A 12,506-nucleotide genomic window follows, 5' to 3' on the forward strand; every position below is an offset into this window, starting at 1 on the left:
GAATTAGTTACAAGGATAGTGACAACCGATGGCAGACGTTCCTTGATTGTGGCCATTAGTGATGAACAGAGCTCCATTCAGGTAATTATAATAATGTGTATGTAAATAAAGGCATAATATGCTATATTAAAATTATGAGAAAAACATTTTGCAAAACAATTTTGTTATTAAACATGTAGTAGTAAGTACATCTGTTTTATGTTACATTCAGTCAGATTATAGAGGTATTGACAAATGAATATTCAAGTAATTGGTGAATAAATAACTTTGTTAATAATATACAATTACAATTTAATAGATTAGTTATTGTAGACAGAGAACATGCTGTAAATATTTATTACACAGACCAAATTTTCGGAGGCTGCAGTATGTTAAGCGTTGTGCCATTTAGTAACTTTTTATAGTGCTATCTCACTGGAGCATCTCACTAAAGATACCAAACAAGCACACCCAACCTTTTACATTATACTGACAACGTCAAACCAGTCCTCCCACTCTCTTTACCACTTTAGAGACTATGTTGTCTTGGCCAGGGGTCAAAAAAGGGCTTGTGTCAAGGGAGACTCGGAAGAAGCATTGTAGCACATTTATTCATTCAAAAGAAGAAAACCTACTTTTTCATCAAAACAGAAACGTCCATAATTTAAAAATAATGTTAAGTTTTATAATATAATCATATTAGTATTGCAGAAGATAAAATTCTAAATTCTTTTCTCTGCTTTTATTTTCCAATTATACAATTACATGTAGAAATATTTTCCAAACAATGAAGAATTTTATATTATAACAATAAAGACACGTTTGTTAATGTGATGTTTAAGTCTATAAGAGCCAGTATGATCATTTTTAGCTCTTGCATTAACCAGTATATTTTTGAAAATCATTCTTATAATGAATAATCTTCCAAATTTCCTGCAGATAGCCATTGTAGTAAACAAACTATCTGATATCATGTCTTGTTTTTTGAGTACCTGTAACTTGTTTTCCAAATTTTTGTTTTATAGAATATAGAAAAGTACAGTTCTTTAATCCTTATACTAACTCTACAAGACATTGACGAAAAACCTCCCAACTGACAGGACACAAACGACTAGACTGGACCGACATGGGAGGCGCGTACGAACTGACCCTATCATTAAAACTACTAATTCACATTCTCACTTCTAAGGACTTCTTTCCTATATTCTATAGTTAATAATATATACATAAATTTCAAAATTGTGAATATTATTGTTAAGTGATTAATTTGTTAGTTTAATGAAATAAAGTAAGTTAATTGAAAACAAAAAAATAAATTGAAAATATTTGATTGGAAATAAGTGTTAATTTCAAATTTTATTCTTCTACAAATACTGGTTTGAGCTATTATGACCATCTGTCTTGTAGACCAGAACAGGAAAATCATGGTAATACAATAATCATTGAATTATCAACATGATGGGAATTTTGACAGAAGACCAAGATGTAGCAAGAGTTATAACATTATGTCATTGATAACGATTTTCAATTAAGTAGTTATCTTCCTTTTAAATATCACCTAGATGTCAATATTTTCAATCCTAAATTTATAACAGCATTTAATCAATAAACAAAAAATCACAAACTTAGATTATGGAGGTTATAACTGTTATTTTGAAATAAGTACATTTAATTTATGAATAATTTCAAAAGATGCACCCTGTTCAGCATAATTACATGTACAATGTATGTCGTTCAAGAGTTTGCAGAGCTTGCATTGATACATCTGTCAATAATCAAGCGTCTACACAAAACAAACCATAAGTTGTCTCCCTTATCATGAAGTTAAGACATGAACCGGCCATCTTAAGGAATCAACTTTATTTGTTTTCAATTTTCTTTAGAGCGAGACCGTATCATGGTAATTTAATGTGCAATGAGTGATCATTTTGAGGCAGGTTCCATACAGTACTAGATCAGTATCTAAAATAGGAATTTCAGTGGTACATATACACTGGGTCTCTTGATAATTTAACTATTTTGTACAATTGGTACTGTCTCCACAATATTATTATACAAATTGTAAACGTTCTAAATTAGAAAATATTTTGTCGAAGTACTGTCCCACAATCTATAAAGCTTATTATTTTGTTTCAAAACTATCGGGTTTTCATTTTAACATTTTAATGAAGCTAAAAATAATTATAATTTTTAACAAAAGTAGCTGAAAAAAATAACAACTTTTTTATCGTCATAAAAAATCAAGCACACTGACCCTCTATTTTCATGATTGTTTTAGAAACAACAAGTTGTTTTCTTTTGAACTGCACTTTTTTCTGTGAAGCGCTGAATCTGTGAAAATTGTAAAAAAAAATACCCCAAAAAACAAAAAATATTTTCATCTTCAAAATTTAACAGGTATAGGAGCAATATATATACAAGTTCAAATTCTATATTCTTTTCCTGTTTTCGGATTGTATAAGTTCTGCAAAAATTTAACATGCTTAGTCTTTCATAATAATATTTCAGTATAGAATGAACTTTAAATAATGCCACCGCCACAATTCGCATCAAATAAGTATCTGATTCATACAATGTAAAAGCTCAAAACCAAGCACACTATCTGACTATCATATTCTTTTTATTCCATTGTCAACTTTGATATGAACTCCTTTTTCCAAAAATCTATACTAGAAAAACAGTTAAAGTCTTAAAAAAAAAAAAAAAAAAAATTCATCAGAGCATCCTTAAAAGCTTTAAAATATTTCAATACAATGTACGTAATTATCAGATCATGGTAAGATTAGAATGACAGTGGTCTGAAGTCTGTGAGAAATATGGCTTGTTGATTGACATTCGGACAAATGGCAAATTTCTGGATTTCTATAAAATTCCAGATGTATGGTGTGATATCTAGTTCTATATATACAGTTATTATAATTTAATCATCAGAATGTTTGTTTTAAGTTGCAAGTGTTTGAGTTCAATTTCAAACAATTTTATTGACAAATATCAGAGATTTAAATATCAAATGATTAGACAGCATGCATACATTGTCTATATTTGTGCAGGAACTAATGATGTTTTCTCTGTTGTAGAATTTGGAATGATTTCTGTGTAAATAAGTTGCAATGTTCTAAACTTGGTGTAGGATCCTAGAGGACCAGCATACATTGGACCTAACTTTACGGAGATGTCCTATTTTGGAGGTTACAGTGTTCAGCTGTCTACAGATGTTTCTTAGATGTCCACTGGATGTTTATTCGTTTTAAGACTGTTTAATTAAGACTGTCTTATTTGTTAACATTTAATAAAAACTATCTTATTCGGTCATGTTAAATATAAGGACTATCTTATTTGGTCATATTTTTGTTTTCGCGGCCTTCTTAAATCCAGCATTTGAAATCTTAAGCATTGAGTGCTGGTGCACCTCCTGCTAACCTGCACTGCAGGATTTTTCAGGTTGGGTGGCTCGCTTGGTTTCATAAAAAGACTTGGGACTCAGATGTGTACATTATACTCGTCCAATAATACCAATCCAGCAGCCTAATACAGCGTTCAAAAGAATGTCAGTCTTGTGTTCTAATTTCAATTAAAATATTTAGAAATGACATAATTTATATTCGGATAAGGTACGAAGCAGAACATACATATCTTTTCTTTCATACCTAGGGGTGTAATACTGGCTGGTCTAGGACAATACACTCATGTCGCCTAAGGCTGTATTGCATGGCTACCCATGCAATAAAGCCTCGTGATGTCATGGCGACAACAAAATTTCTATTTCCTGGGTAAAATTTTAACATTTTTTTTTTTCACAAACTTGACTGGTTTTACTATAAAAGATGCAAACAACGGACTTTTGTTGAAAATATCATATAATTTTTCATGTATGGAAAACTGACTTTCAGTCGTGGATTTCTTCGAATTTATTTCAAAATGGCGGGATATCATAGTTGTAAAATTGCAATAAAACGTCGAGGTATGAAAGAAAAATACTCTTTCATAAGGGGATATGAAGGATAGGAATATTCTACCCTCGGGATCACAAAATGTTGCAAAACCCTCGGCAAGCCTCGAGTTTTAGTACATTTTGTGACCCTCGGGTAGAATATCCCTATCCTTCATATCTACATATGAAAGAGTCTTATAGTCTACACTGTCGGAGTAACTTCTTTGGCCAACTTAATTTGAATCTTAAATACATTTGTTTATAAGTATCCAGTATAATCTTGATCTTTATAAACGAATGTCCTGTGTAATCCATGTCTCTCTGTTGTACTATCTGATGCAGTGAGAGTAAACTCGCGCGCTAATTAGGACGGTGGCGGGAAGCATATGAGACCCGCGTTATGAAAATCAACATTTATTTCAACTTCGAAACAAAATTTGCCGCATCAATTATAAAGTAAATAGTCTGGCAAAGGAAAACTAAAGTCTGTAATATTAGTGCTAATATATCCAGTAAAATTTCTTAAGAAATAGAAAAATAAAATTTCCATCAAAATTGATCTGCACACGAAGAAATTAATTTTCATTATAGGAATCCTAAAACGTCCTATGTCTGTGTCGACATTCCACGCAGCCTCGCTTTAAAGAGTCAACAGAATTTATTTTTGTTAACAGATATTTACTGTTATTTTGATATACTATATAAGGACTTTTGGAAGGCCAATGAGTGCATTTACACTGGTTTTCTTTGCCCGACTATTCACTTAAGGTATATTTCTCCTTGATGTGCAATTTTTATCTATTTCACCTTTTTTAAGAAGGAAGAAAGGACCTACAGTTGGTAGTAGACTAAAGGTTACACCCTTGTGCACACGGAGTGCACTACGTTTAGACTACAGGTAGACACGGAGTGCACGAGGTTTAGACTACAGGTAGACACGGAGTGCACAAGATTTAGACTACAGGTAGACACGGAGTGCACTACGTGTGAACACGGTGTCCACTACAGGTGGACATCGTGTCCAGGTAAAATGTCCACTACATCCAGACCACAGACAGACTAGATGATGTGCCACAGAGATATGAGAAAATATGTATTTATTCTGCAGTCTATATGGACTTTGACAGATAGAAATATTTATTGCGATCAGAAACATAATATTTATTGCAACATAAAAATTGCCGTTAATTACTGGAAATCATTCGCACTGTAATGTTTATTTTAATAGATACATTATTATCATACAATTTAATTTATAAATAAGGACGTTAATTAGAATTTATAAAAGCAAATTAACTGCGTTGCAAATTAACTGCGTACGGTAAACCACATACTGGTTATGTCTCATCAATGGATAGTTCCCAGTAAAAACTATTTTTCTTATTAATGATACGTAGTTTAAAGATGAAATTCTTTTTCGTACGCATAAAGTGATGCACCTTAAGCTTGCGTGGAGTAAGATTTTTAGTGTAAGCAAATCGTCGCCAAAGACATATTTTGATCGGCAAACTATTTTGATTAAAAAGAATATATTGATGGGCATAATAAAAGCAAGGACATATAAACATAAACAAATTAAATTCTTCATAAAATGTTTAACTATGCATGTATGGAATATAGTTTTCTAAACGGCAAGGTGCGCGAAATAGTTTTAATCCTGTCAAACGTATAATATGTATACATTTGCTACATGGAACCTGGCGCGTTGCAAAGCATTGGAAAAATGAGAAATCGTCCATAGACGTTAAAAATCGGCATTAGAAATTACACTTTATTGTGTCAACCGATTGAGGAACCTGTAAGCACTGGCTTAAGAAAGCAAAAATTTATTATCGGGCATGTGGCTTCTCGTGAGCATCAACACTGTTCAAAGGACCGATCGCTAATTAAATGTAGGTCACATGCCTGATAACAAATCAAACAGACACTACAGGTGGACATCGTGTCCAGGTACATTGAGACTTAGACAGGCAAGGTGATGTGTTACAGTTAGGGATCGGGGAAGAATAAGTTCTTCAATTTGAAATAATACATAATAATAATTTTTAAGTGTTTATTTTTTTTAATTACAACATGTACAATTTAATGTAGAGTATATATAAATATATTATACGATATTTTTTAGTTGATATGAATAAAACCTTTTCACTGCAAAAGTAATAAAGATTAATTTTTATTCATAAAGTATAGGTCTATTTAATTTTATATCAGTAGTTTCCATTTCTTATCTTAAATTGTCTTTATTACGTTTTCAAAAGTAAATGTTTTATGGGTAAATTGCATTAAATATATATATATATATCATTTACATCAAGCATTTTTACATGTCAAAAACAACTTTGAATTGCAGCAAAAACCAGTTCTAATATGCTTTTGAGACACTTTTTCTTTTATAATAAGCTATCAGTGATACAATCATATACCGGTTATACATAGCTTTTAAATAAAAAGATTTGGTGCCTATCAATCAGTTGTCTAGCGATACCCTTGTAGATCGTATTTCATTAAAATATATACACTTTTATAATATTTTTCTTGCTATTTTATGTTCTAAAAGTATTGTACGTAAAAATAGCTTAATTACATATTCTTTATTAAAAACTGAACGTCTTTAAAAGATCATGCAGAATTAAATCCACTTCAAACTATATGACGTCCTCCACTAATTGGTGGCTAGTCTACCTACAAGTACCCAATTCAGCTTGTTTTGATTCTTAATTACCGGTACACACAATAAGTTTATGATCTCAACCCCGCAAGTTATCTTGACCGTATATTGCGTCATGGTCCAATAATTATAACTTGCCAAACATACAGGTAAGCCACAGTATCCAGCTGATGGCAAGATGGCGGCAAAGTGAGTGCATCGCTCGGAGTTCGCTCCGATATTCTGGAGTATTTCTGTCATTTGGAAGATGTGCATTGTAACAAGAGTGTAAAGACTTGTGGGTTATGAGGACGGCTAACACGGTATACATTCATTTTTCGATTTGGTGAAGATTATTTTGAGTTTTTAGTGTATACATCCTGGTTGTATGCAAAGTATATGATATATATATACACCGAGTACCCGCATTCCACCTGTGTTCTATATTTAGCAACGAGCTGGCCACACTACAGCGAGCCTATACTGGGAAATTCGTCACGCTCTGCCTATTTTTGTAACTTTACCTGTATGAGTGCGCGTTCCTATACCATGGTTACATTGTGCGCGTTATAAATTAATTATGGCTTCTGAAGGTAGTACGTCAGCTTTGATTGGAGAATCTCGTAAGACTCTGTATGGTGAGGACTCTGAACATGGGTCGGATATCGCTAACTTCATGAAACAGATTGACGCGAGACTTACGCATATTGAAGTGCAGGTGAACAAAATAGATAAAGTTCATAGTGCTCTGCTAGCACTAACGATCAGAGTTAGTGAGATAGAGAATAATCAGAAAAAACTAGCTTCAGATACGCAAGAGTTGGAGCAAAGCACCAGGGTAATGAGTGATTTGTTTGACAGTATGAAAGTTACCACAGAGACACACGAAACCAAGATCAAGGAAATTAAAAAACAGTGCTATAGCGATCAAGTAAATACGTCTGTCGCTTTAGAGAAAGTATGTAAAGAGAGAAATGAACTACAATCCATGCTAACAGATTTACAGTGTCGATCTATGAAATCTAACCTCGTCTTCTTAGGTCTTAATGAAGTACCCCGTGAGGACACAGAGGGAGTTGTGAGATCATTTTTATACAACGAACTCGGTATCACAGAGAACATTGATTTTGGCAACGTCCATAGATTCGGGAAGAGGAAGTCAGGAAGGCCGCGTCCTATTGTTGCTAGGTTCATCTACCAACGCCAGCACGGGCTGGTTCTATCACTGACCCACAAGCTGCACGGGTCGCGTTATAGTATAAATGAGCAGTTCCCTGCCGTTGTCGAGGATGTCAGGAGGAAGCTTTACCCAGTCGCCAAACGACTTCGTAGAGAGCGCCATAGGGTAAAATTTATCCGGGACAGAATGTATGTTGACGGTGTTCTTTACACGGGGCCTGAGGCTTCCGCACCTCAACCGGTTCAACAAACGAGCCAAGTGTTTCATGATTCTGAAACCTTACAGCATAATAGGCGACGACCTAAGAAACGTACACGCCCTCCATCTACGCCTACGTCGTTATCGGGAGGTCCAGTCAGAGGTATTACAACCGATAACAAGTTCCAGCCCCTAGACCTTACGTCTCGCGATGCGACAGCGGTGTCTGGACCATCAGACCCGTCTGACAATACCGGAAGATCTCAGAGAGATAGCGATGATGTCACACCACAACAGCACGCTACTACGTCATCTATGCAAAGCTCGGATCCTGAACTTGACGAAACCCACGTTAAACAAGTATAGAGGTTACAGGAGGGTAATACCTCATTAACTATATGTAGCTGGAATGTCCAGCGCAATTTAAGACTTAAGCTGGAAAATATAGACTTTTGTAATGTATTTAACAAAACAGATATTGTGTTTTTGTCAGAATGTTTGGTTAGATAATGACTCCAACCTTGTAATAGATGGTTTTGAATTTTGTAAGCCAGTCATTAGAGCAAAGTGTAAAGGTGGAGGTATCGTTTGCTACTCAAAGCATGGCTTTGTCCGTTCGTGGTCAGTAGAAATGATAGAATTAGATAGTATTATGTGGATCAGAATAGATGGCTCTCTCTTTGATGATAAGAAAGATGTTTATGTGGCTTTTACCTATATTCCACCAGAGAGATCTATTTTCTATGGTTCCTATGATGAAGATATATTCCAGGTGTTAGAGAATGGGGTTGGTCATTATAGTGAGAAAGGTCATGTTTTTGTTATTGGTGACCTGAACAGTCGGACTGGAGTAGAACCAGATTTTATAACATTCGACAATATGTATATGCACAATAACATAGATAGTTTAAACGACGGCTTTATATCTTATAACGTAGAACAGACTGTCCCTGAACGTAAATCCGAAGATATACGACTTAATACGTTTGGACGTAGTCTTATTGAACTATGTAAATCTACCGGTTTAAAGATTGTCAATGGTCGTTATCTGGAGATAGAAATGGTAAGATCACGTTTTATAATACACATGGTACAAGTGTAATTGACTATGTGCTTGCTGATATTATGGCTTTGTCAAATGTTACCAGTTTTAGTGTAGGCTGCTTTAATGAATTCTCAGATCATGCACCTATATATGCTACCCTGAATTGTCAAAAGACAATAAGTGATAAATGTAATTGTTGCTCAGATGATATTAAGCATCCTGTCATGAATGTAGTCTGGTCTCATGAGGCCAAAGAGAATGAACGTATTTTAGAAAACATGCATCTAATTGAGAGATCTGTAGATCAGCTAAGTAATACTAAGGAAAGTATCGACGATTGTTTGGATAATTTTGTTAAATGTACACGTTCTTTGTTTGATCAGTTTTGCTTACGTCGACGAGAAATAGTAAACTGTACTTGTTCTTGTCTTGTCATTGTTTAAAGTCTACTAAGAAAGTACCTGATAAACCATGGTTTGATGATAATTGTAGGCGGTTATACTCTAATTATAAATCTGCTCTGACTATTTTTAATAGAGACAGATCATTCACTAACAGGATAGGTCTATCGGAGGCTAAAAAAATGTTATAAGTCATTTGAAGCGAAGACTAAGCGTTCTTATATGAGAATGCAAGGTAACATGATGGATTTACTAAAGCGCAATAACCCTAAGGAATTTTATAAAACCTTTGCAAAGCGGAATGTCAGTAGTGTTGGAGATATAACATTAGATGAGTTTTTTTCTTCATTTCAAGAGTCTTGCTGGAGATCATATCACGTCTGACACTGATAGTAGCTTGGATGGTAAAAATCTCGATAATGTTTTTCCTGAATTAGACGTGGATTTTGAATTAGATGAAGTTATTCAGGCAATTAAAGGTCTGTCTAGAAATAAGTCGGCTGGTACCGATATGATACTAAATGAGTACATGATTGAATATAAAACCGTTTTTGCACCTGTTCTGTTAAGATTGTTGAATAGTATTATATGGAAGTCGGATATTTTCCCGATTCCTGGGCTCAAGGTATAATTATTCCTGTATATAAAAAGGTGATAAAACAATCTAAATAACTATAGAGGGTATTACATTGATTAGTCACATATGTAGCAAAGTTATTTACCAGTCTTTTGAACAAACGGCTGTTAAAATGGAGCGAATCTGTATCTGCTGTTATATACATGTGTATGCGCAATTTGGTTTTAAACCCGGTTTCGGAACCCGTGATGCTATATTTGCATTAAGTAGTCTAATTACTAATACTTTGAAACAAAATAAAAAGCTTTATTGTGTATTTGTCGATTACAGTAAAGCATTTGATAGCATTGTACATAATAAGCTTTGGCTTAAACTATGGCGATGTGGAATTAGGGGTAGATTGTTGAAAGTGATTATATCAATTTATGATAATGTAAAATCATGTACAAAATTAAGTGGAAAACTATCTGCAATGTTCGATTTACATGTCGGACTCTTACAAGGGGAATCTTTGTCTCCGATACTTTATTCTCTTTTTGTTAATGATATAGAAAGTGAATTGATAAACTCCAACTGTCAAAGCTATCAACTGCAACTTTTAAATTTGTTCATACTTATGTATGCTGACGATACAGTTTTGTTTACTGAAAATGCTACTGACCTGCAAAACATGTTAGATTGTCTGCAAAATTATGCAAATAAATGGAGTTTATCTGTTAATATAGATAAAACCAAAATAGTTGTTTTTAGAAAAAGTAAACGTCTACAGGCTAATGAGTACTGGACCTTTCAAGGAAGGGCTATAGATATTGTTGATAATTTTTGTTACTTGGGGCTAGTTTTCAATTATAATGGGAGATTTACTCTAGCGCTTAATACTTTAGCATCACAAGGAAGAAAGTCATACTATCTCCTTAATAGTAGAATGAAAAAATACATGCTTAATGTTGAAACAAAATTATCCTTATTTGATACTTATGTTTCATGTGTGCTTAATTACTGTTGCGAGGTATGGGGCTCGCACCCAGCACCTAAGATTGAATCTGTACATCTTTTATTCCTGAAGAGTCTATTGAATGTGAAAAAAAACAGTCAATAGTTCTATGGTGTATTTTGAGACTGGAAGGTTTACTTTACATATACAGCGTAAAATAATGGTGATGAAATATTGGTTAAAGCTATTAAGAACAGATAACTGTATTTTAAAGTCATGCTATAATGCTCTATTTGAGCTCATTATGAAAAAGCCTAATTATAAATTAAATTGGTTGTATGATGTAAAAAATGATTTAGGCAGATGTGGTTTCAACAATATTTGGATTGCTCAGAATGTAGATAATGAAAAACACTTTTTGGAATTGTATTCACAGCGCTTTGCATGATATATTTATTCAGGAACTGCGTTGCGCATTTGACGTGTCTCCTAAATGTGAAATTTATAAACATCTTGTTGATAACTTTGAAATTCAATTTTATTTAAAGAAGCCTTTGAATTCTAAAACTAAACAAATATTGAGTAAATATCGCATGCAAGCCCACTCTCTGCAAATTGAAGCTGGCCGTTATAACGCCGTTCCCAGAGGCGATAGACTTTGTACTGTTTGTGACAAAAATGATGTAGAAGATGAAATGCATTTTGTATTACTATGTCCTGCTTATTCTGAGTTACGTAAAAAGTTTATAAAAACTTATTACCACAAACACCCAAGTGTATATAAATTAATTATGTTATTTTCATCTAAAAATGTAAAGAGCTTAAATCTGTTGGGGAAATATTTGATCCAGGCAACAGAAAAAAGGAAAATTATCATTAATCAGCAGTAGTATATATATCATACTCATGTATTAATCATTTTGTTTAATTTGGTATGAAGTATATCGGAATTATCCTCCGCCATCTTGAAACATAAAAATGATCATTGTATTATGTATTTGTGTATTGGTTAAACCTATATGCTGTATTGCATTTGGAAAATAAAAAACTTGAAACTTGAAGCCATAACCGGGGCAAAAATTTATTATCGGGCATGTGGCTTCTCGTGAGCATCAACACTGTTCAAAGGACCGATCGCTAATTAAATGTAGGTCACATGCCTGATAACAAATCAAACAGACAGAATCAAAATAAATCCAACTTCTACCCATTTAAACTGTAGATTCATAGTTGTTGATTAGATTCTGAATTTGTCATAATTATTTTAATTCTAGAAACGTTGATAATTTGACAATATCCTATTCTGACCTTCTTTTACAAACTGCGTGAGTTACATGATAACAATGTATGATCCATACATGTAGTATATTGTACACTTAAATTTGCCTGCTCGAAAGGTAGACCCCTAGTCTAGGACTGCAGTTGCCATGGTCAATTGGACTTCATTCTGTTCCATCAACCACACCACGGGTATGATAATCTAAATTACCTAACATTGGTCAGAGTGGGGCCTGGGGCCTTCTTTTGGCACCCTTCAATATGTTCAGTCAAGTGTATCACAGACTAACAACACCTGTATACATGTAGTACGTACCTTATCCCAACCCCAGGAGG

The 12,506-nt window shown here is 33.8% G+C and overlaps 1 long non-coding RNA gene and 1 pseudogene across 1 annotated transcript; both read left to right on the forward strand.

Annotated features, from left to right (window-relative positions):
- Positions 1-12: 12 nt before the first annotated feature.
- Positions 13-3,525, forward strand: LOC138316009 (uncharacterized). The gene is made up of 2 exons (XR_011207576.1): positions 13-81; positions 3,057-3,525. It is a non-coding gene; the product is annotated as an uncharacterized lncRNA (long non-coding RNA).
- A 6,732-nt stretch (positions 3,526-10,257) lies between these two features.
- Positions 10,258-11,953, forward strand: LOC138316010 (uncharacterized; annotated as a pseudogene).
- The last annotated feature ends 553 nt before the right edge of the window (positions 11,954-12,506 follow it).

Source organism: Argopecten irradians, chromosome 2 (genome assembly GCF_041381155.1).
Source record: "Argopecten irradians isolate NY chromosome 2, Ai_NY, whole genome shotgun sequence".
Classification (NCBI taxonomy): Eukaryota; Metazoa; Mollusca; class Bivalvia; order Pectinida; family Pectinidae; genus Argopecten; species Argopecten irradians.